The 20,710-nt window shown below is 37.6% G+C and overlaps 1 protein-coding gene across 7 annotated transcripts in view; it reads left to right on the top strand.

Moving 5' to 3' along the window:
* CYRIA (CYFIP related Rac1 interactor A) overlaps positions 1–20,710 on the top strand; it is a 77,730-nt gene that overhangs the window by 15,175 nt on the left and 41,845 nt on the right. For 4 of the 7 annotated variants that reach the window (XM_039334892.1, XM_039334916.1, XM_039334934.1 and 1 more), the window contains exons 2-3: positions 1,305–1,393; positions 18,043–18,087. The gene's annotated coding sequence lies outside the window, so the exon portion shown is untranslated. The remainder of the gene's footprint in view (positions 1–1,304; positions 1,394–18,042; positions 18,088–20,710) is intronic. The other 3 variants (XM_039334944.1, XM_039334926.1, XM_039334908.1) reach the window with 1 other exon arrangement.

Below are 20,710 nucleotides of genomic sequence, written 5' to 3'. Positions count from 1 at the left end.
ACACTAATAAAGATGGGATGAAAAATAAATAATTTATTTTTGTAATACTTAATCTGATGTAATGTAACAACTAAGAAACGAATTGCCCAACGTTGTCTATTCAAAAAAAATTCTCTTGAGTACACTCTTGTTTATTTTTAGGTATGTGTCTTTACAAAAGCCGCCTCAGATTTGGAGAAGTACCTGTTTCATTTCACTTGTGTTTGGATTACAGAACAGCAAATCACTTTTTTATACGATTTGCTGAACAAGCCATAATGAGCTGGTTTGTATATACTATAGTAGTGAGTTCACACACTGTGTAAGAACAAATCACGTGGCTGAGTATAATATGTACACTCAGCCACCAGCTCAGTCAAGATCCATAGAGGAAACTCTCTGAGGTCTATTAATAGCACACACTGTTTGGGGTTGTGGAGTGAGCTTAATTAAAAAAAAAAAATCTTATAGTGGTAAAAATGGTAAATTCCCAATAGATGTATAGGGATGAATATGCAATGAACAGAATCCCCAATTCTTACATGATATATTATGCAGTCCCATTTGTGATGCAGTGAGAAAATTACATTGACAAGCTAGAAATCAAGCAGAAGATGGCTTTGAACTTAGTCAGGTGCTTGGAATACCCATAAGAAAAGACCAATTTCCTTTGTTTGTTTTTGCTGGTTTTTTAAAAAGCTTTTTTTATAAAATAGGACTGCAGATCCTTTGAAATAGAAGCTCTGCAACATGCAGGAACATGTTTGAAGCTATTCTCTTTGAACAAATGAAACAGTCATATCTTTTTCCATGCCAGTGAAGCTATTTTTGTGAGCTGCTCCCAGCTGACTCTCCATGCACCTGCATGCGAAGCAAAGTGGCTGTGCATGCACATTCATGCAAATACAGCTAGAAAGAGTGTTTGATATCACCACGAAGCCTGGAAAAACTTATAGGTCTTTATTGGTTTAAAGAGAGGTGCTTTGTACATAGTTTCTTTGGAATGATTTGTACTGCCCTGTTGTAAATTAACAGTAACCAAGAATATGCAACTTAGTGCATTCTAGATGTTTTAGATCACTGTTTCCACAACCCTTTGTGTGGGACCGGCTGGTTGGGCTTGATTAGGTTTGACATCCAAAATATTTGGAACATCAGCTTGTCTAACCCTTGAAGCAAGTAGAAAGAATATTTACACTGTAGATAAAGATTTTGAGGTATTTTATTCATGATTTTATTAGTTTAGTTTAGTAAAAATTCTGTACTATCATTAAAATAGCAAATGATTTAAACAATAATGTGGATTTAATCTTTTCTCCCTGCAGATGTGTGACCTTAATTTCCCAGTCAGCATGGTCATCCTCGAAAATTCTGGGAGCTGAAGTCCACTTATCTAGCGTGTCCACAGACAAGGGTACATTTTTATTATATAATTTAGTATGTGTAAACATTAAGCTGATATTACAGCTAAAATGAATGGAATTTGACATAATTGTACTATATATGCTGCATGATGAAGCTGTTGATCCAGTATTGTGGCTTCAAATAATTTTCAAATACAGGTAGCTGTTAGATTTGTTTAATGACCCTACTTGAATTTCTGCCACTCAGCAAAGCGGCCATTAGGCAAAGCATCACGCGACCACACTGCTTGTGAAGTCAGTTCTAGTAGGTAAGGTTGCTCCATTGTTAGGCAAAGACCTCATGCTTCTTCTGCCCTGCCACACTCATCACTGTTTCAACTCCACTTATCCCACCACCTATAATATCTCCCTCCATCTCCACCACTTATCCTTGCTGCGCCCTACCATCCCAGCCATCCCAGCCATCTTCCATTGCTGAGGAGGCATGCCTGGCCAAAGCAGCTGCTGGCCTTTTGTGAGGCCTTTGCCGTGTCCATCTCCCTCCCCCCCCCCATTCCACAGCCTACCTTTTCTCCCCCCCCCCCCCGCTGACAAGTTGAACCTTGCCAAGGCAGCCACCTGCTCTTTGTGAGGCCTTTGTGCAGAGTTTATCTGGGGCAGCAAGGGAAGCAGGGATAGGTGGCAGAGTGCAGGGTATCCAAAAGGGTAGAGATGGGGCGGTGAACAGTTCGGAAGTTGAAGCACATGCTGTGGTCATAAATGCAAGTGGCCTGCCAAGCATCTGAATTTGATCACTTGATCGGGTGGTGGTGGTGGTGATGGTGGTGTCTGCAACAGCTGTAACTTTGAAGACTGGTTGTAAGTACTATTTGCTCAATACTGTTGTAAGAGATAGTTGGAATTATTCTGCCAGAGCAAGAAGAATCTTTGTGCTTTCAACAGTCATTTTGTAGCTTACTACCAAGGGCCTATCTCAGTTTTGTATACTTTAAACATGTGTTTTACAGCTGTTATCATTTATAGATATAGAGATGATTGCTTGATTCTTGAAAACAAAGCAGAGGAATCAACCATTATTCTTTCCACTGCTGGAATAGAGAGAGAGAGAGGTTGTAGCGGAATACCACAGAATGCAGCATCAGTGACATACAGTAAGCAAGGATACTGAGGCTCTTTAATCTGTTTAATCCAAAAATCAGAATTTTGTTAGAATTTAAATATACACAGTAGGAATCTTTATCAGCATAGATCTGTTGAATGACTCCCTGGTTTTCTTTATTAACTTCTTTTGTTCAAACTGCTAGCTATTTTTGGCACCCTCTAAAACTGTCTCCATCCTGCATTGTGAATCCTAATAGTGCTTCATTTTATAGTGTGAATCTTTCATAGATAATTATGTTCCTGCTGAAGAGCCAGAGAGCTTTCTCTCCTGACAAAATAACATTTTGTTTCTTATTTTGAAAGTTGTTTTCTGAGCACTTAACATTTTGTCTCGTTCTTGAATCCTGTTAGAAAATATCTCATATTCTTTGCTGCCCTAATCCCCAATAGCTATACAGGTAGTCCTCGACTTATGACCTCAATTGAGTCCAAAATTTCTGGTGCTAAGCGAGACATTTGTTGAGTTTTGCCTCATTTTACGATCTTTCTTACCACAGTTGTTAAGTGAAACGCTGTAGTTGTTAAGCTAGTAACACGGTTGTTAAGTGAATCTGGCTTCCCCATTGACTTTCCTTGACAGAAGGTCCCCAAAGGCAATCACATGACTCCAGGATACTGCAACTGTCATGAGTCAGCTGCCAAGTATCCAAATTTTAATCACATGACCATGGGGATGCTGCAACAGTCGTAAGTGTGAAAAACGGCCATAAGTCACTTTTTTCAGGCCCATTGCAACTTCAAACAGTCACAAATGAACTGTTGTAAGTTGAGGGCTATCTGTATTCAACTAACGGATACAGCATTTTCGAGCACATTCATTTTTCTGAAAAATTTTTAGATATTTTTTTGGGGGGGCAGTTGTGGTTTTTGTTGCAAGAAAGAATACTTTCCAGCATTCATGCATATATGAAAGGAATAGAAGAAGTGAAACTTGTGGGGAAGGCTGTCGGTGGGAACCAAGATTGGCCATTTTGGCAGGTCACAAGCAGGAATGGAGCAGGCTTATTAATTTCTTTTTTCTTTCATTCAATTGTGTCTGATTCTTGGAGATTGCCTGAACAAGTCCCTGCAAAATTTTTCACAAGTGGTTTGCCACTGCCTCCTTCCTAGGGCTGAGAGATAGTGACTGGCCCAAAGTCACCCAGCTGACTTCCTGTCCAATTTGGGATTAAAACTCAAAGTTTGCCAGTTTCTAGTCTGATGCCTTAACAAGAACACCAAAATGGCTCTCTAGTAATAGATCACTAGTTCTGACAGACTTGAAGTACAGGTTTTTGCTCATATAAGTCATCTTACATGAATCAATTGTAAAAATGTACAATTATAGGTATATTATATTTTACTTTTCATGTTCAAGGACCATAGATCAGGAGGAAAGTAGGCAGGGGTCCCCAAACCCTGAGCCATGGCCCACTACTGTTTGAAACCGGGCCGCGGGAGAAATGGGCAAGCGTGCTTGCCCGAGTGGAGCTTCACACATGAGCGCAAGTGCCTGCACAAATGGAGCTGTGTGCATGCGCCTGCCACTTACATGCCTCCCCCCTCTGCCGTGTCAGACCGCCAAGCTGGAAGGGTTGGGGATCACTGCTGTATGGCAAGTCGTTAAAGGGTAGAATAATTGAGTTAAATGATTTAGATAAAAGATGAGATAAAAAACTCATCAAATTTGCAAATGACACTAAGCTGGCAGGAATAGTGAACACTCCAGAAGATAGGCTCAAGATACAGAAGATCTTGACACACTTGAACACTGGGCCCTATTTATGAATTAAGGGGGCGGTGAAATTTCATCTACTTGCATTTGCATGCTTTCGAGCTGCTGAAATTCAATGGTGAGAAAAGTAAGGTTCTATATTTAGGCAAGAAAAATCAAATGCCCAAGTATAGAATAGGTAGTATCTGGTTCAACAGTAGTAACTGTGAGAGGGATCTTGGAGTCTTAGTGGACAGTCACTTAAATACAAGCCAGAAGTGTGCTGCAACTGCCAAAAAAACCAATGCAGTCCTAAGCTGCATTAATAGAGGGATAGAATCAAGATCACATGAACTGTAAGTCCCACTTTATAATGCCTTGGTAAGACCATGCTTGAAATATTGCATCCAGTTTTGGTCTCTATGATATAAAAAAGATGTCGAGACTCTGGAAAGAGTACAGAAAAGAGCAACAAAGATGATTAGGGAACTTGGAGATTAAAAACATATGAAGAACAATTGCAGGAATTGGGTATGTCTAGTAGTTTAATGAAAAGAAGGACTTGGGCTGACATGATAACAATGTTCCAATCTCTAAGGGGTTACCAGAAAGAAGAGGGAGTCAAGCCATTCTCCAAAGCACCTGAAGGCAGGACAAGAAGCAATGGATGGAAACTAATCAGAGAGAACCAACCTAGAACTAAGAAGAAATTTTTTGACAGTTCGGACAATTAATCAGTGGAACAACTTGCCTCCAGAAGTTGGAATGCTCCGATACTGGAGGTTTTTAAGAAGAGAATATGGACAGCCAGTGGTTCTCAACCTGTGGGTCGGGACCCCATTTGGGGTCGAACGACCATTTCATGGGGGTTGCTAAACAAGGCTGTCCGCCATTTTTTCCCCCTTTTCTTTGGCCGTGCCCCTGGCACCCGGTGATGTATAAGTGGTTGGGGGTCACCACAACATGGGGAACTGTATTATGGGGTTGTGGCATTAGAAAGGTTGAGAACCACTGGTATAGGGTTTCCTGCCTGAGCAGGGGGTGGGCTAGAACAGGGCTTTTCAACCTTTTCACCCATTGTACCACTTTTAGGATATGGCAATATCTGAGTACCACCAGTCGCCTAGCAAGGTATCAAAAACTTGATGCCCAAAAAAAAGGAAAAAAGTGATAAAATACAGGTAGTCCTCAACTTACAACAGTTTGCTTAGTGACTGTTCAAAGTTACAATAGCACTGAAAAAAGTGCCCCCCAAGCCACAGCCAAGCAAGGTACCTGTCTGCCCGCCCAGCGATGCTCTTCCTCCTGTCCGAGGTTTTCATTGTTGTGAGCATTTCTGTTGAGGATTGGCAGCGGGAGTGAGGTGGGGGGTGTTTGGTTTTTATTCCCCCCCGTCTGCCTGGTGGTTGCAGCAGGTTTTGGTCACTTCACATGACCTTGGGACACTGTGACCGTCATAAATATGAATCAGTTGCCAAGCATCTGAATGTAAATCACAAGACCCTGGAGATGCTACAACATTCCAGCTGATCGGCGTTTCTTCTGGGCTCAGCAGAAGCGCCACGACCAGCGCTGAGCTCCAGCTGGAGCCTGGTGCTGATCCTGGCACTTCCACTGAGCCCTGACAGCCCTGCAGCTCCAGCCATCTCTCGCTTAAGCTTGTGCGATGCTGCCACCAGTTCAGCTCATTCCCCTCCCCCACTACCATTTTTCTAGGATGCTCGCGTAGCATCTGCCAGGTGCCAATGTACCACAGGTGGTACCCGTACCACTGGTTGAAAAGCTCTGGGCTAGAAGATCTTCAGGACCCCTTCCAACTCTGTTGTTCTGTTATTCTGAGTTTTGGAGGCTCAGTGGCTCAGCAATTAAAGACACTGAGCTTGTCATCTGAAAAGCTCCTATTTTTCAGAGCTTCCGTTACTTACCCCAGCTCCTGCCACCCGCAGTTTGAAAGCTGCAAATGCGAGTAGATAAATAGGCACCACTTTGGTAAGAAGGCAACAATGTTCCATGTTCTTTGGTGTTTAGTCATGCTGGCCACGTGACCATGGAAATAGTTTTGGACAATTCTGGCTCCTTCAACTAAGAAAAGGAGATGAGTACCGTCCCTCCCTGGATTCGGACACAACTGACTCTACTTACCTTTACCTTAATTGAGTTTTGGGCATATTGATTAGGAATCTGTGATAACTAGTTGCTAGTCCTGTCCCTGGAAATGCCTTCTAGCAGTTTGAGGCTTCCATGTTATCTCTCTTTTATCTATTTATCTAATGCAGTGATGGCGAACCTTTTAGAGACTGAGTGCCCAAACTGCAACCCAAAACCCACTTATGCATCGTCGAGTGCCAGGTGGGTGTGGCCCATTGGGTGGGTGTGGCCCATTGGATGGACGTGCCTGTGGTGGTAATGGCAGACTGGGTGGGACTAAAAAGTTCAATCAATCAATTCCTACTTTGCAAGATCTTTTTTTTTTCCCGTGAGAAGTTGAAATTGACTGATTGATTGAACCTTTTGTTTTGTTTTGTTTTGTTTTGCATACAGCGGCAGAGGCCTAAAGCAAAAAGGTTTTATAAAACCCAGCTGAAGGCCTAGGACTGGGGCGACGGCATGGGTGCCCATAGAGAGGGCTCTGAGTGCTGCCTCTGGCACCCGTGCCATAGGTTCGCCACTACTGATCTAATGTGTAGGTTGGATTAACTTCCTCTTTATTGTCTGGTTTCTAGCAAAAACGTCGGTAAGCTAACAGATGCAAGAGGTGAAGTCTTCTTTATGTGATTCTCTATGAAACATTCTATCTTGAGGAATGTATAATCCTTTCTGTCATTGTTGTTTTATGCTTTTCTTTCAGAATGAATTTAATTAATGGATTAGTTCTGTGATTTTGTTCTAAGCTGCTAATGACTGTTTTTTATATTTTTATATTATAATATAAGAATTACTGAAATGATAAAACTGTTTTAACATTTGTATTATTTTTGTTACTTTCTTGATTTAAAAATTGTTTTATCGTAGCCTATATGATTCTTGCATTTAGTCTATATTTTCTTTATCTTATTAAAAAGCATTAGGTGAAAGTTGCAGTTGATGAAAACCATGTTGGGTGGTGAAGGTCAGTCTCTATGGCCTTCTGTCTCATGATGACTGCAGCTATGGATGATTGCAATTTAGAATGGAAGAACAATTTAATGATTATGAATTACAATATGATATGAAAGAAAGAAAAATTGATTTCTTGGTGCCTGTTAAACTAAGAAAAAGGGGAAATATGTAATGGAATTGAAGAAAGATGGTCTGATCTTGTGAGGTAGAATTGATGAATGCATGCGTGGAAGTGGAAATGTAACTTTAATTATGAATGATAGGTCTGAAATATGCATCAGCATATGAACTGGAGTAACCTAGGCTGTAATGGGTGTGTTTGAAAGCAGTAATCTATAGCAATAGCAATAGTACTTAGACTTATATACTACTTCATAGTGCTTTACGGTCCTCTCTAGGTGGTTTACACAGTCAGCATATTGCCCCCAACAATCTGGGTCTTCATTTTACCGACCTCTGAAGGACAGAAATTGAGTCAACTTTGAGCTGGTCAGGATCAAACTTCTGGCAGTGGGCAGAGTTAGCTTGCAATACTTCATTCTAACCGCAGTGCTACCAGAGCTATAGGTTGATAGTTAAGCATCTTACATTTCAGTGAAGAGTCATTATGGAATAACTAGATATGACTTTGGGGATATATTTTACAAGGGCTTAACTTAATATCTTGGCAAATTTTTCTGCTAAGTGACATGAATAGTTAACCAGGATTGAGACAAAAGAGTTGGGTTGTTGGTTTGATCTCCGAGCTTGGCAATTTGGCTGCAAAAATTTCATCTCCATTGGGGGGGGGACATCTTCAGTACGCTTTGAATTGTGCTCACCTGTCAGAGCACTACCTTTTTGTGAGATGTAAATTGGTTTGGATGTTATTTGTTTGGATGTTTCTGAGTCATGGTGTGGCTTCAAGTTGTTTGATTGGCTGGGCCATAGTCTTTGGTGTTTAAGTATCATCTGTGTGATGCAAATGGTGTTTGTTCATTCGGTTGCCTCTGAGTCATGATCTGGTTTTGTGTTGTTTGGCTGTCTGGCTGTTGTTGTTGAGACGTGGTCTGGTGTTTTTGTGGGGGATTGTGATTTTTTGTTGCTGTGTGATAGGGTGCCTGTTTGTTCGTTTGAAATGAAGATGTCCCCCCTGAATGGAGACAAAACATTTGCAACCAAATCGCCAAGCTTGGAGATCAGACCAACAGCCCAAACTATCAACCTGAGCTACTAATATTCAAACACATCTCAATTGAGACAAAAGAGTACAGAAAAAGTGTTTATGCTGAAAATGGTAATTAGTGAGTAACTGCATTGAAAAAAGGTCTGCTTTGAATATATGTTTTCGCATAAATCCATTCACACAATGGCAAAGTACATAAACGTGATTGGTTTGATTGTTATGACTGATTGAGAGAATTTGAGAAGGGTGCAAGGGAGGTCAGAGATTCTGAATGTGGGAGTGACTGTTTTGTGGGTGATCTCAACAATAACTTTTGAGAAAAAAACTGGAGTTGGAAGAAAAGAAATCAGAGCGAAAGAAACCGGAATGAAAAAAACTACTGTAGATCTATGCGTGGCAGTTGTAAGAATTTTATTTTATTCTTTTATATATGAGGAAAGGTGGCACAAGTGAATGCAAAACTTTCAGGACAGGTTTCTTAAGGATGCCTTATGTTTGCCCTATTCTGTTTGAAGCAAGTAATAACAGAGAAGAAAATCTGAAAAAAGGGTTATGGCATTATGCCAGTCATGGGAAGTACAACTTCATTAAAGTTAGTAGACAGTTCCAAATGGGGCGAAAACCTATAGTAATCTTGGGAAATTATTTTTGATATATTAGCAAGTTTAGGTTGCTTAAAGTTTGTTTTGGGTAACTGTAACTAACTCATCTACATCTTTATCCAGTATCGAAGCCACGTCTCCAGAGAGATTCTGTACCACTTCATAAGCAACTCCAAATTTCTGTGTTCCCTGGTAGTTTTGGAAAGTCGAACTGGTTTATTTGTTGAGGGATCATGTTTTGTTTTATTTATTTGTATTATTTCTGAGATGTTTCTTCACACAAGGCATCTTGCCTTACCCCTCCTGCTGGTTCCTGAGCTTCTACCACCTTTGCTCTTTGCTCTTAAAATTTCAAGGCAGCAAAAGTGAAGGCAACCATAGATCAGCATCAAATTGCTCTGAGTATTTGGGGGAATGGCAGTGATGGTTGTTTGAAAACTGCCTTACATCTGTCTGAATCAAACAGAACTTACATTCTGTGTTTATACACCTACCTATAATTATTAATTTTATGCACGGAAACTCCTGGCAACTGCCTGGATGAGTTCCTCCAGTTATTTTGGCAAAATTTGGGAAGTGGTTTGTTTGCTATTGCCGTCTTCCTGAGGCTAAGAGAAAGTGAATGGCTCAAAGTCACCCGGCTAGCTTTGTGCCTAAGACAGGACTAAAATTCAACATTCTTTTCTGGCGCCTTAACAACAACACCAAACTGGCTCTTATAATATTAATACAGAATTAGCTTAATCCTATTATCATTTTATTAAATCTAGGCCACATAGAAACATTCTGTTTCATCTTGTCATTTTTATAATTTAAAGCAAGTTTAAGGTTCAAGAGGAAACACCTATTTTGAATCCGTTCTTTAATATGTGAAGCGTTGATTCATTTCCACTTATGTAGAATAATTATCTTTGCCAACTCTCAGACTCAATACAGCCAGTTCTTCATAAAACTGCATAAAACTGAGTATAATTCAGCATCTCATTTACTAACTGCTGTGGGTTTTCTCAGGGTTATGTTCTCAGATGTAATCACTTGAAAACAAAAAAGAGCCATAAAGAAATAATATGAGTCAGAAACCTCAAATTACAATGCCAGCAAAAAAATTCTGATATCCATCTTTTTTTAAATTATCAGTGAGGAGTCCATAATACACAGAACAAGAATGTCTGATGAATTAATTTTATTCTTCAGTCATAAGTACATTTTACAATTTTTTTTCTTAGAATTTTGGTCTCCTGATGTTTCAGACTTGGATATTTCAGTTCCTTATCCTGCGTACATATGTATCTGTTGTATGTATGTATTCCATAAGGGATATCTGATTTATCTTCTGAGATTAGAATGGCCGCAGTTATTTTTGCCTTTCGTAAGGTCTTAACAACCTGGCTGTGTTTCTGTGCATGGGGTGCTGAATATGTCAAGATCTCTATTTCCTAGCTGTATTGCTAACTGGCCAAATATCTTGCTCTTATGCATTTTTGGATGTTTTTAGTGTTTTTACTGTTCTAAAATGTTTTTTTAGTATTTTTGATTGTAACATCTATTTGAGAGAGATGGACAATTTAGAACTGTGAAAAATAAATAAATAAATATTGTTTTGAATTGTAAGCTACCCAGAGTCATTGACTGAAGTTAGTGGCTACAGAAATTGATTGATTGAAGCTAATAGTTTTGCATTTGTTTATAATTTCAATCTAAATATGCAATAATGTCTTGTTTAGTTGGTGACAGTATGTTATAGCACTTGGACTAAGTTTACAAATTAGTGACCCACTAAACTGACTCTTCTTCGGATTTTATTTTTCTGTCTCATCAGTGTCCAAAGCAAACTGGAGAACTAAAGTGTTGAGTTTGCTTTAGAAACCCTCATTTGAATCTGTGATGGCTGTGAAACTGTCCAATGGGCAACTCATGAACCATATGTGATCTCCCCAACTACCTTATTTGTGAACCACAAACACTCTGAAATTGTGACAAAATTCAGTGGCAAGAGAGATGACTTTTAGTGGTGGGAAATTTGGGATTTAAGAGTGAGGAAGGAGCAGTTCTTTTCTGAGAAGCCTCGACTCCCATGTACAAAATTAAAATGTGACCCAAGGGGGACAATTATTGACCACAGTATCATTGACTTGCTTTTTGTAGTCATTTAAAAGGTTATGATTCCTTAGAAGTAGCCAGTTCAATAGTATGTAAATACAGTTCCAAAACATGTAAATTTTTCACCTGCAGACAACATTGTATGAGGTAAACTTCATATAGAAGTCATTTCCATCCTATTGTCCTCCAGATATGTCGAACTATACTATTCATTATTGCCAAGGCAGTTGAAGGGTGATGGATGTTTTTAATCTCTTATATTTTGATATATCTGACAATACTGGATTAAGGAAAACTTCTGTAAAAAAATGAATTTCTTTCCCATCATCTGTTTTGTGCAGGACTAGTCAATCCAGCCACAATAGTACTGGTTTAATATCAGAGATTAAAGATACATTTTAGTTGCAGTGCACAATTTTTTCTTCTTTATTTGTCATCAAGCTTTTGGGGTCTTGTTTCTCCTTCAAGTGCCTGGGCGATGGCCTGTTGTTCTACCCTGTCCTTTTAACTCTGATATCTGAGCTGGTTTTGAAATTTGATTTATATCTCATTTTTTTAATCAAGTAAAATAATTAGAAAAAAAAAATTTCTTCTCCAGAGGGGGAAAAAAACCCTCTCTGGTGCCATATGAATACTGTCACATTCAATTGCATATGATCTAAATTAGGACATCTAAACCAGGACATAACAAGATCCTTCAATCCCCTGAGGAAATTGCTTGTATAATATTCCTGATACTTACACAAGCTGACTAATAATGGATTTTTAATTAGCTGTTCAGCTTTTTTTTCTAGTTGTGTTAAGATACTTTTTTAAATCAAAGGCAGCATTTAGCGTGTTGATAGAGAGAGTGCCATAGGACATTGTAAAAACTGTAAATAGCAACTAATGCATAAGTGCATTTTTGCTACTCTTCTGTTCAGCTTAATCTGTTTTAAAAACGAGTCAAATACTACTGCTAAAACCATGCACATACTTAAACCATTATGAAAACTAATGTATAGAATGCATTTATGCCCCCAGGAACAAAACATAGCTCACCAAATATTTGAGAAAACAAAAGTGGTGTTTCTTTGTTTACTTATTTATTTATTCAGGATGTGTGCATTTTCATCAAGAGAGGAAGGGAGACTTGCATTACAAGTTGCACATTTTTTTTTAAGTTAGTGCCTGAAACGAGCATTTTACTGAACTGAGTTGTCTTTCTTCTGCTTTTTGTCCATAAAAGGAAAAGAACACTGTAGTGTGATTTGTGATCTCCCTCTTATATAAGATCAAAAACACTGTCTATCTTGAGAAGATGAGGTGCTGAGGTTTGAACTAGATATGTCACAGTTAAATTCTGCACAATTAATTTTAGGAGTTGTTAAAATACAGGATGTGTTTCACTGAGGTTTTCTCTTCGGGTTTTATAAAATGGTAATCTATAGGGTTTTAAGACATCTTTTACAGTTTTGATTTCATAATAAAATCATTAGCTTTGACTGTTTTCAGCATAATGCTACATATGAGAATCAGGCATACTGCACTAGATTAAAATTTTATTATGGTAATAGGCCAGGATAAATCCAATTAAAACTAAATATATATTTTTTATTTCAACATTTCTTCAGTCTTGGGCCTGGATTTTTAAAAAAGCTGCTATTTACAACAATAAACATTCAATTTGCTTGTCCAGGTATTTTCCTGAACTTCAGAATATTTTTTCTAATGCTTATTTGATGATTAATTAACAGTTGATCAATAATTCTGAGTAGCCTTCAGTTCTTGGAAGAACACACAGTTGTAGGTGCTCCATCGCTGCAGATTTTTAAAGACAAGACTGGACAGCCATTTATCTATGATGGAATAAGAACTCCTGCCTTGGGCAGGAGGTTGATCTAGAAGACCTCCAAGGCCCCTTCCAGCCCTATGATTATATTTCTGTTTCTAACCATGTGATGAAATATCATAATTTAGTTCTCTAATTTTATTCTTACAGGAAATTAAGACTTACAAAGATGATTTGTCAGCTTGTGCATCTTAGACATATGAGTAACCTGTCCTGATTCTCTCAGAGTTGAGAGCTAATTTCCAGGAAATGCTATTAATTATACTGACAAAAGATTAACTGCATGGCTGTCAGTTCCAGTCACACATCAGATATATCTGAAATGTAATTTTCTATTAGCTATGCTATTTGTGTTATTCTATAGTGAAAGTAGAAGAAGGGAAGAAAAATATAAGAATATACAGAAACTTATTAAAAAAAAACCTGGGAATTTTTTATCCTGAAATTTTAACTGAGTTGAGAAATAAGATGTCCCAACAGCACAATAATACTAACCCCTAATGTGTTTTTATTGTGTTACTATTATGTTCGATTGCATGCTGGTGGCAAATACACAGCTGGAGGCCTTGAATGTAATCCATTCTACATTTCACATTAACACAGAGTCAAAGAAACACCTTGTTGTTTTTAACTCATCATTTATGCAGCTGCCAGGAAACCTACATCCTGTGATTCCATGTGAATTCCAAAGAATTGTCATTTAAATTGAGAGGTAGACAAATTGCTGATTTCTGTGTTAACATATCTGTAATCCATCCCATAGAGAACTACTATAGATAGTCCTTGACTTACAACCACAATTGAGCCCCAAATGTCTGCTATTAAATGAGACATTTGTTAAGTGAGTTTTGCCCCATTTTACGACCTTTCTTGCCACAGTTATTAAGTGAATCATTGTACTTGTTAAGTTAGTAACCTGGAGTTGATAAGCTGATTGTTAAGTGAATCTGGCTTCCCCATTGACTTTGCTTGTCAGAAGGTTGCAAAAGGGGATCACATGACCTTGGCACATAGCAACAGTCATAAATATGAACCAGTTGCCAAGCATCTGAATTTTGATCACATGATCATGGGGATGCTACAAGGGTTGTAACTGAAAATGGTCATAAGTCACTTTTTTCAATGCTGCTATAACTTTGAACGGTCACTAAATGAACTCTTGTAAATCGAGGATTACCTGTATTTAGTTAGAGAATAAGCTAAAGCCAAACTTAAAATTTTCAGTCTCCCTTAAGCCAAACATGACTCCTGGTGATTCTGTGGTATGGTTTGCCATTGCTTTCTTCCAAGATGGTGTCTTCAACTTCTCTGTGTAGCCTACAAGCCAAATATTTTTTGGAAGACTGCCATTCAAATACAAGCAGGTCCATCCTTGGCTTCTAAGCCATAAAAGATCAGCAAGTGTTAAAAAAAAACAACTGTTTATTTAATATAAAATAAAGAATGAAGGTAAATATTTATTCTGCATTCTTCAGGAACTGCTTACTCATCCGCAGAGCAAAGAGAATGTTAAGGCAAGCTTAACAATTCTATGTCTCACTCTTCATCAGATGTTGAATGAACTAGAGATGAAAGATCAACAATGTGGTTGCCAGAGCACCTCTTGAAAACATCCATTTGCAATGGGAGTTAACTTTATAATATTCCTACATCAAATCAAGATCAGTAAGAGAAGGACAGAAAGGGTAGCTGACCCATATTTCCTGATGGACATCTTTTGCTTCTGTTTAATGTGCCATTTTGAAAAGAGGAGTGAGAAAAACAATTGAGAGCAAAAAAAATATTATTGGAAACTTGTTTGGGGCCTAGACATTTTGTTTTGGAATATTTTATCTTGTTAGTCATATTGTAAGTTGCCCTTGACTCCATTGTTGCACTCCTCCCTCCTCTTTTTTGGTGGGGGGATAATGACTTCATTTTCTTTCACAGCAGGAAACTTCCACAGCAGCAGTTGTGTATTGCCCTGAGTTAAATTGATTGTAAAGTGTGATTGCTCAAACTTGGCTTTTCTCTCAGAACACAGAGTTGACTGCTGTGTTACAAGTTCTGAATTGGCCATTTAGAAAATGCAGTTAAATGGATTTGATTTGTTCACTACCTCATTGTCACTTAAGTATTACACTGCTGCAATTTATCATTTTTATAGGCCGAGAACTAAAAACTAAAAACCATAGGCATCTTGAATTTTGAAGTACCTGAACAAATTTGAAATTTGCATCTTCTTTCTTTTATGATTGCCTTTAATACCATACATCGTCACTCGCTTCAGAAACAAAGAAATTGAAATTTGTTATAACATAAAGAATTGCTCTTTGTTTAAAAAAGTTTTTAAAAGTAGCTCAAGTAATTCTTGGATAACAATAACAATAGTTTATATTTGGCTGGGGGAAAAACTTGTTGGAAGACTTTTGCTGGTTGAAAGTGGGCATTTAATAAAAAGAAAGTCAGTTTAAGAAAGGTGTAAGGGTTAGGAATTATAGTGAATATAGATACTAATTGGGATAGGTAAATGTAATCATTCTGCCAAATTATATAATGCAGAACATTAGGTGCATGGAGTTTATTACATCAGGGTTATATCTCCTCATAGGTAACTAATGGAAGGCAGTTGTGAAGTAGATCCATGATTGTTCTCAGCTCAAAGAAGGGTCATGCAAATAACCTTTCTAGACCCAGAGAGTTCTAGGAATACACAGCAAAATACTGCTTCTCCACAAGATGGAGACTCAGCATATCTTTTGTCTAATTGAAAGTCACTATTGTGAATGACTTTGCATGCTGTCAGAAATTAAATTGCATAATATGAAGATTTGGGTCATCTAGAGCAGGGGTGTCAAACTGCTGGCCCGCAGGCCGGATGTATCATAGTGAAATCACGCCCACCCCATTGCCGGCAATGGCAAAAAAGTTGCGATAGTTGCGACATGTTACATGATGTTGCGAGTTTGATACCTCTGATCTAGAAGAACAAGTAATTTCTGTGGTGTTTAAATGATTAAAATATTCTTGGTTTGAAAGGAAGTCCACAAAAAGTAATGTATTGATGTAATTGGTGCTTGACTCTGAATTTGAGACATTTCTCTCCCACCCTAGGAAGGTGAGTGTAATGGAATATACAAAGGAAGTGGATTTCCAGGAGGGAGGGGTGCATTCCAGAGGAGTAAGAAGCAACTCAATCTGTATGTCACCTGTGAGAGAAAGGATGAAGACAGTCCCTCCTTAATAGTTTACAGAGTATATGCAGATAGTAGAGTCCTTTTTCTAGCAAAAGTTTATTCATAAGTATCAAAAGGATGAGAAACAGTGGTTGGAAACTGATCAGAGAGAGAAGCAACCTGGAATTAAGGAGAAACTTCCTGACAGTGAGGACAATCAACCAGTGGAACAGCTTGCCTCCAGAAATTGTGGGCGCTCCATTGCTGGAAGTTTTTAAAAAGAGACTGGACAATCACCTGTCTGAGATGGTATAGGTCCTCCTGCTTGAGCAGGGGGCTGGACTAGAAGACCTCCAAGGTCCCTTTCAGTTCTATTCTATTCTAAAAACAATAAAGCAGCTGAGCTTGGAAGAATCACATGTTATTCTTGGTTTTGGATCTAACAGTTAGAAAAATAAAACTTACCTGTTTCAACTGTCTTATTCTCAGTCAATGTAAAATAACTTTGTATTTTATTGGATAAGAGGCAAAAGTATTTTTATTCCTAGGTAAATAAATCATGGCTTCACTGCTGCAATACATCGTACAGGGACTGCCCTGGAAAATCACAGCAGGGCAGGCCTCATAACCATGTAACACTCCTCCTGCCTATGAACTGCAAACTATGCCAATTTGCTTCTGAGTGTGATTCAGGATAGTGCTTATCCCCCATCATAACAGCCAAGCTGATTCCATCGGGTGGTTTGGCCCACTCTAGATGTCTTCACTTAAACAGTGCCGTTTGTTGGAGTCTTGGAAGCACTCCTTCTCTGGCACAATGCCTGCCTTCTGGAATGAGGTTTCCCATGAGATCCTGATGGTCCCCATCTTGCTGTTTTTCAAAGAGCATTGAAGCTCTTGCTTAGGCGTTTGGTGAGCCTAGGCAAGAGCTAGCCCTTCAATGCTCTTTGAAAAATCAGCAGAGGGGCACCATCAGGAAAAGCCCCTTTAAGTTGTGTGGGTTTGTTTTTGCTCTTCTTTGGTTTATCATCTTGTATTATTATTTATTATTGTATGGTTTTATTCCTTTTAATGTGAACCATCCTGAGTCATTTGGAGTTGTGTGGAATGAGGAGGAGGAGGGGGAGGGGGAGGAGGAGGAGGAGGAGGCGGCAAGCAAAATGGTGCTAATGTATCTCTACTGGGATGTTTTAAACCAGGGGTCTTCAAACTTGGCCCTTTTATGACTTGTGGAGTTCAACTCCCATAATTCTGAGAGTTGAAGTCCACAAGTCATAAAAGGGCCAAGTTTGAAGACCTCTGGTTTAAACATTGGAGATCAGTTTTACCTGGAAAGTGCCCTGGTTTGTTGTTCTTATAGTTATAATGGTGTGGAGGACGCTTGTTTTTCTTGATTTCGGTTAAGCTTTACTCAGCAAGACAACAAATGAATTCGGCTGATTCTGAGAATAACTAGCAGTACTGTAGCTGAATCACTAATGATGAGCAAGAGATGACCAAATTATTGGAACATGTTTGAGCCTAGTGGTTGAGTCTTTGACTGGAAATAACCTATCTATAATCCTGGTTCTGTATTTCAAAAATATCTTCTTAGTGTATATTTAATATGGGAAAAGAGAAGGAAGTTGGCTAGAAAGTTTTAAGAATGACGCAGGAAGAGTGTTTTAAATGTAATGTCAAACTGCAAAACACTATATGAGATCATTTGTGTGGAAGGGAACATTCCCAGTGTCTTAATCAGCCTATACATTGATGAAAGACTTCCAAATGCTAAATACCTGCTTTTATTTATCAGCATGTATATATAAAATTATGTAGTCTACCTTTTTTATAGTGCATTTCCTTAAACCAATGAATTACAATAAAATTAATATTCTGAATTTAAACTTGCAGGTTTCCTCTTAGATCTCCAGGAGAAATTGGAGAATTTTTAAACAGGTGAGTTTACAAAGTTGAATATATTTTTTGGGAGGGAGGTATTTTTTTTTTATTAAACTATTTTTCCTGAAAAAATACTATTGGTATAGCTATAAGTGTTACGATCTAAACAGAAGTTATTTAGAATAATATGAGCACTCTCATAAATAGCTGCTTTGGTAAATTTATCCAAACATTAAATACTCCTTTATTAAAAGGCAAACTGGTAAAAATACTTCTCAGATTTACCCACTTCAAGTATTCATTTTACCTTTTTTTTTTTTTTTAATTTTCTAGGCATGTGTTCTTTCTTTTTTTTTTTTAAGTATTCCCATACAAAGTTCTGGGCTGTTTCCACCCACATTTAATTTCTAGGAGGCAATGTTGTAATTTTCTTTTTTATTTTTCTTTTTTTGAGAGAGATATGGATGGATGGGTAGATAGATAGATAGATAGATAGATAGATAGATAGATAGATAGATAGATAGACAGACAGACAGACAGACAGATAGATTTTTCTTCTTTTATTTAATCACATCCCATTTTCAGAAATTGCCTGGACAAGTCCCCGCTAGATAGCCATCAAGTGAAAGAAATCTAGTAGGTATTAACATACTAGTGAACAGATCCCCACTAGGATAGAGGATTATAAATAATTGGAGATCAGCAACCACCTAGTTGTCTGTAGATTTCAATTTTTCATCAGTTCTATATAAATACCTGAGGTAATGAGACTTCGATATCTGGAGATCTAGAAATCTAAAAATCTGGAGGTCATAGGGCCCCTGTCCCAATTTAATAAATGTATTATTAGATCTTCCTACATTATCATCATTTGAATTATTAAGGAAAGGTCATTAAGGTAATTGATCTTTAAATTCCTTTTTAATCTGATCATTCATTCATGTAGTCCTAAATAATTGCTGATATCAGATCATTCATTCAACTATTCATTCTGCAGTCAAGCCTATTAGATATACTGCAGACATTTTTTTGCATTCATTTTCTATTGTTACAGAGTATGTTATAAATGTTTATGACAGATGGTCTTTTTAAAAATGGATGTAGGAAACCAAATATGAAAACATAATACTACCCAGCATTAATAATCCTGCTGCATTATAAATTTATTTTTAATTTATTTGTTTGATTTATACCACACCTTTAGTAAGTATAGGTGTACTTACATTATATTATACATTATATTTAATATAATGTATTATATTTATTTAATATAATGTATGTGTAGAAACTTTGATTCAGGATCAACAGATTTATGTGATGCTAAGATTTAAATTCTCTGAATTTAAATTTAAATGTTAATAGTTGAAATGATTTTCAAAATGCATATAATGATTTGAAAACATGGAGCTTTTAATCATACACCAATTTCCTCATTAATGTTCTTCTGGATTTCCCCTATTTTCTAACTAGTTTTACTGAATATGTATACTTCCTCTGTAATAAATGCTGACCAACAGTTAGGGTAGTAGCAAAATAGAAATTTCTCCTTCCTCTTTTGGAACTATTTAAATTCTGGGAAGTGATAGTGATGCTGGTGTAAAAACATGATGACATTTATTGACTTAAAGCTGAAGGACTCTGAGATTGTAGAGGGATACACAGCATGCCCATTATAAGTTTTGTTGCTTTAATATTGGAATATCCTGCAAAATTGCATCTTAATAATATTGAAACAAAGTATGTACCTTTAATTTTATGGCTTTTAATTAAATGTTATAAGTATTAGGAATAAATAAGGAAAAGAAAACTAGATGGCTTTATAATATCTCTACCGTTCTAGTAGTCTATTTTGTGATGAGAATAAAATTGTGAAATGAAAGTGGGAAGAAACATAGGTCATAATATCAGACTATCTCAAGCTTGATTTTCAGATTAGAGGTCTCTCTAACGATAGAGTTTTTTTCTCTTGAGTTCTGAAAGGTAATTAGATTTCATATATATATATATATACATACACATACATACATATATACAAACATACATACACAGGGCTTTGAATTCATTAATTTTACAATCCATTCTATCAGTAGGCATATTTCTTAAGAATCATGTGCAGTTCTGTCTTGATTATTTTTTTAAATTTTTGTTAGGGTAATGGATTTTAAAATCACATATTCTGATCTGGCTCACGCCTTGCACTGAACCTAATGATCTGGTTGATTTGGGCTTAGTGCACTGGGTGAATTCTGGTGACTGTGGTTTATAAGGAAGTTGTTTGATTTAGTGTGGTGTTTTTATCCAACCAGTTGTGGGTTATTCAGTAGCTCAGTTAAAGGTATGACTTACTATTATAAGTAGATCTAATTTCACTTTTTCTGGGAATCTCTATATACTACTAAAACTCTTGTGCCTGTAACTTTTAAGTGAGTGAAATAGTGCATCATAAGGCAACAGTTTTTTGAACCAAGGTACCTCAAATGGGCTAACTTACAAAATGGGTACAAAATCCGGGATACATGACTCTTGTCTGGCATATTTGTGGTCACTTCGGTGCTCCTGTGCTGTCACCTGAGAAGCAGTAGACCAGTCCTGCTCTGATCCTCTAGATCAGTGTTTCCCAAACTTGACAATTTTAAGGCATGTGGACTTCAACTCCCAGAATTCCACAGCCAGCGTTGCT

Source organism: Crotalus tigris, unplaced genomic scaffold (genome assembly GCF_016545835.1).
Source record: "Crotalus tigris isolate CLP2741 ecotype Arizona unplaced genomic scaffold, ASM1654583v1 scf7180000017546.9332058, whole genome shotgun sequence".
In the NCBI taxonomy this organism is placed as follows: domain Eukaryota; kingdom Metazoa; phylum Chordata; class Lepidosauria; order Squamata; family Viperidae; genus Crotalus; species Crotalus tigris.
This window is presented reverse-complemented; position numbering and strand designations above follow the sequence as displayed.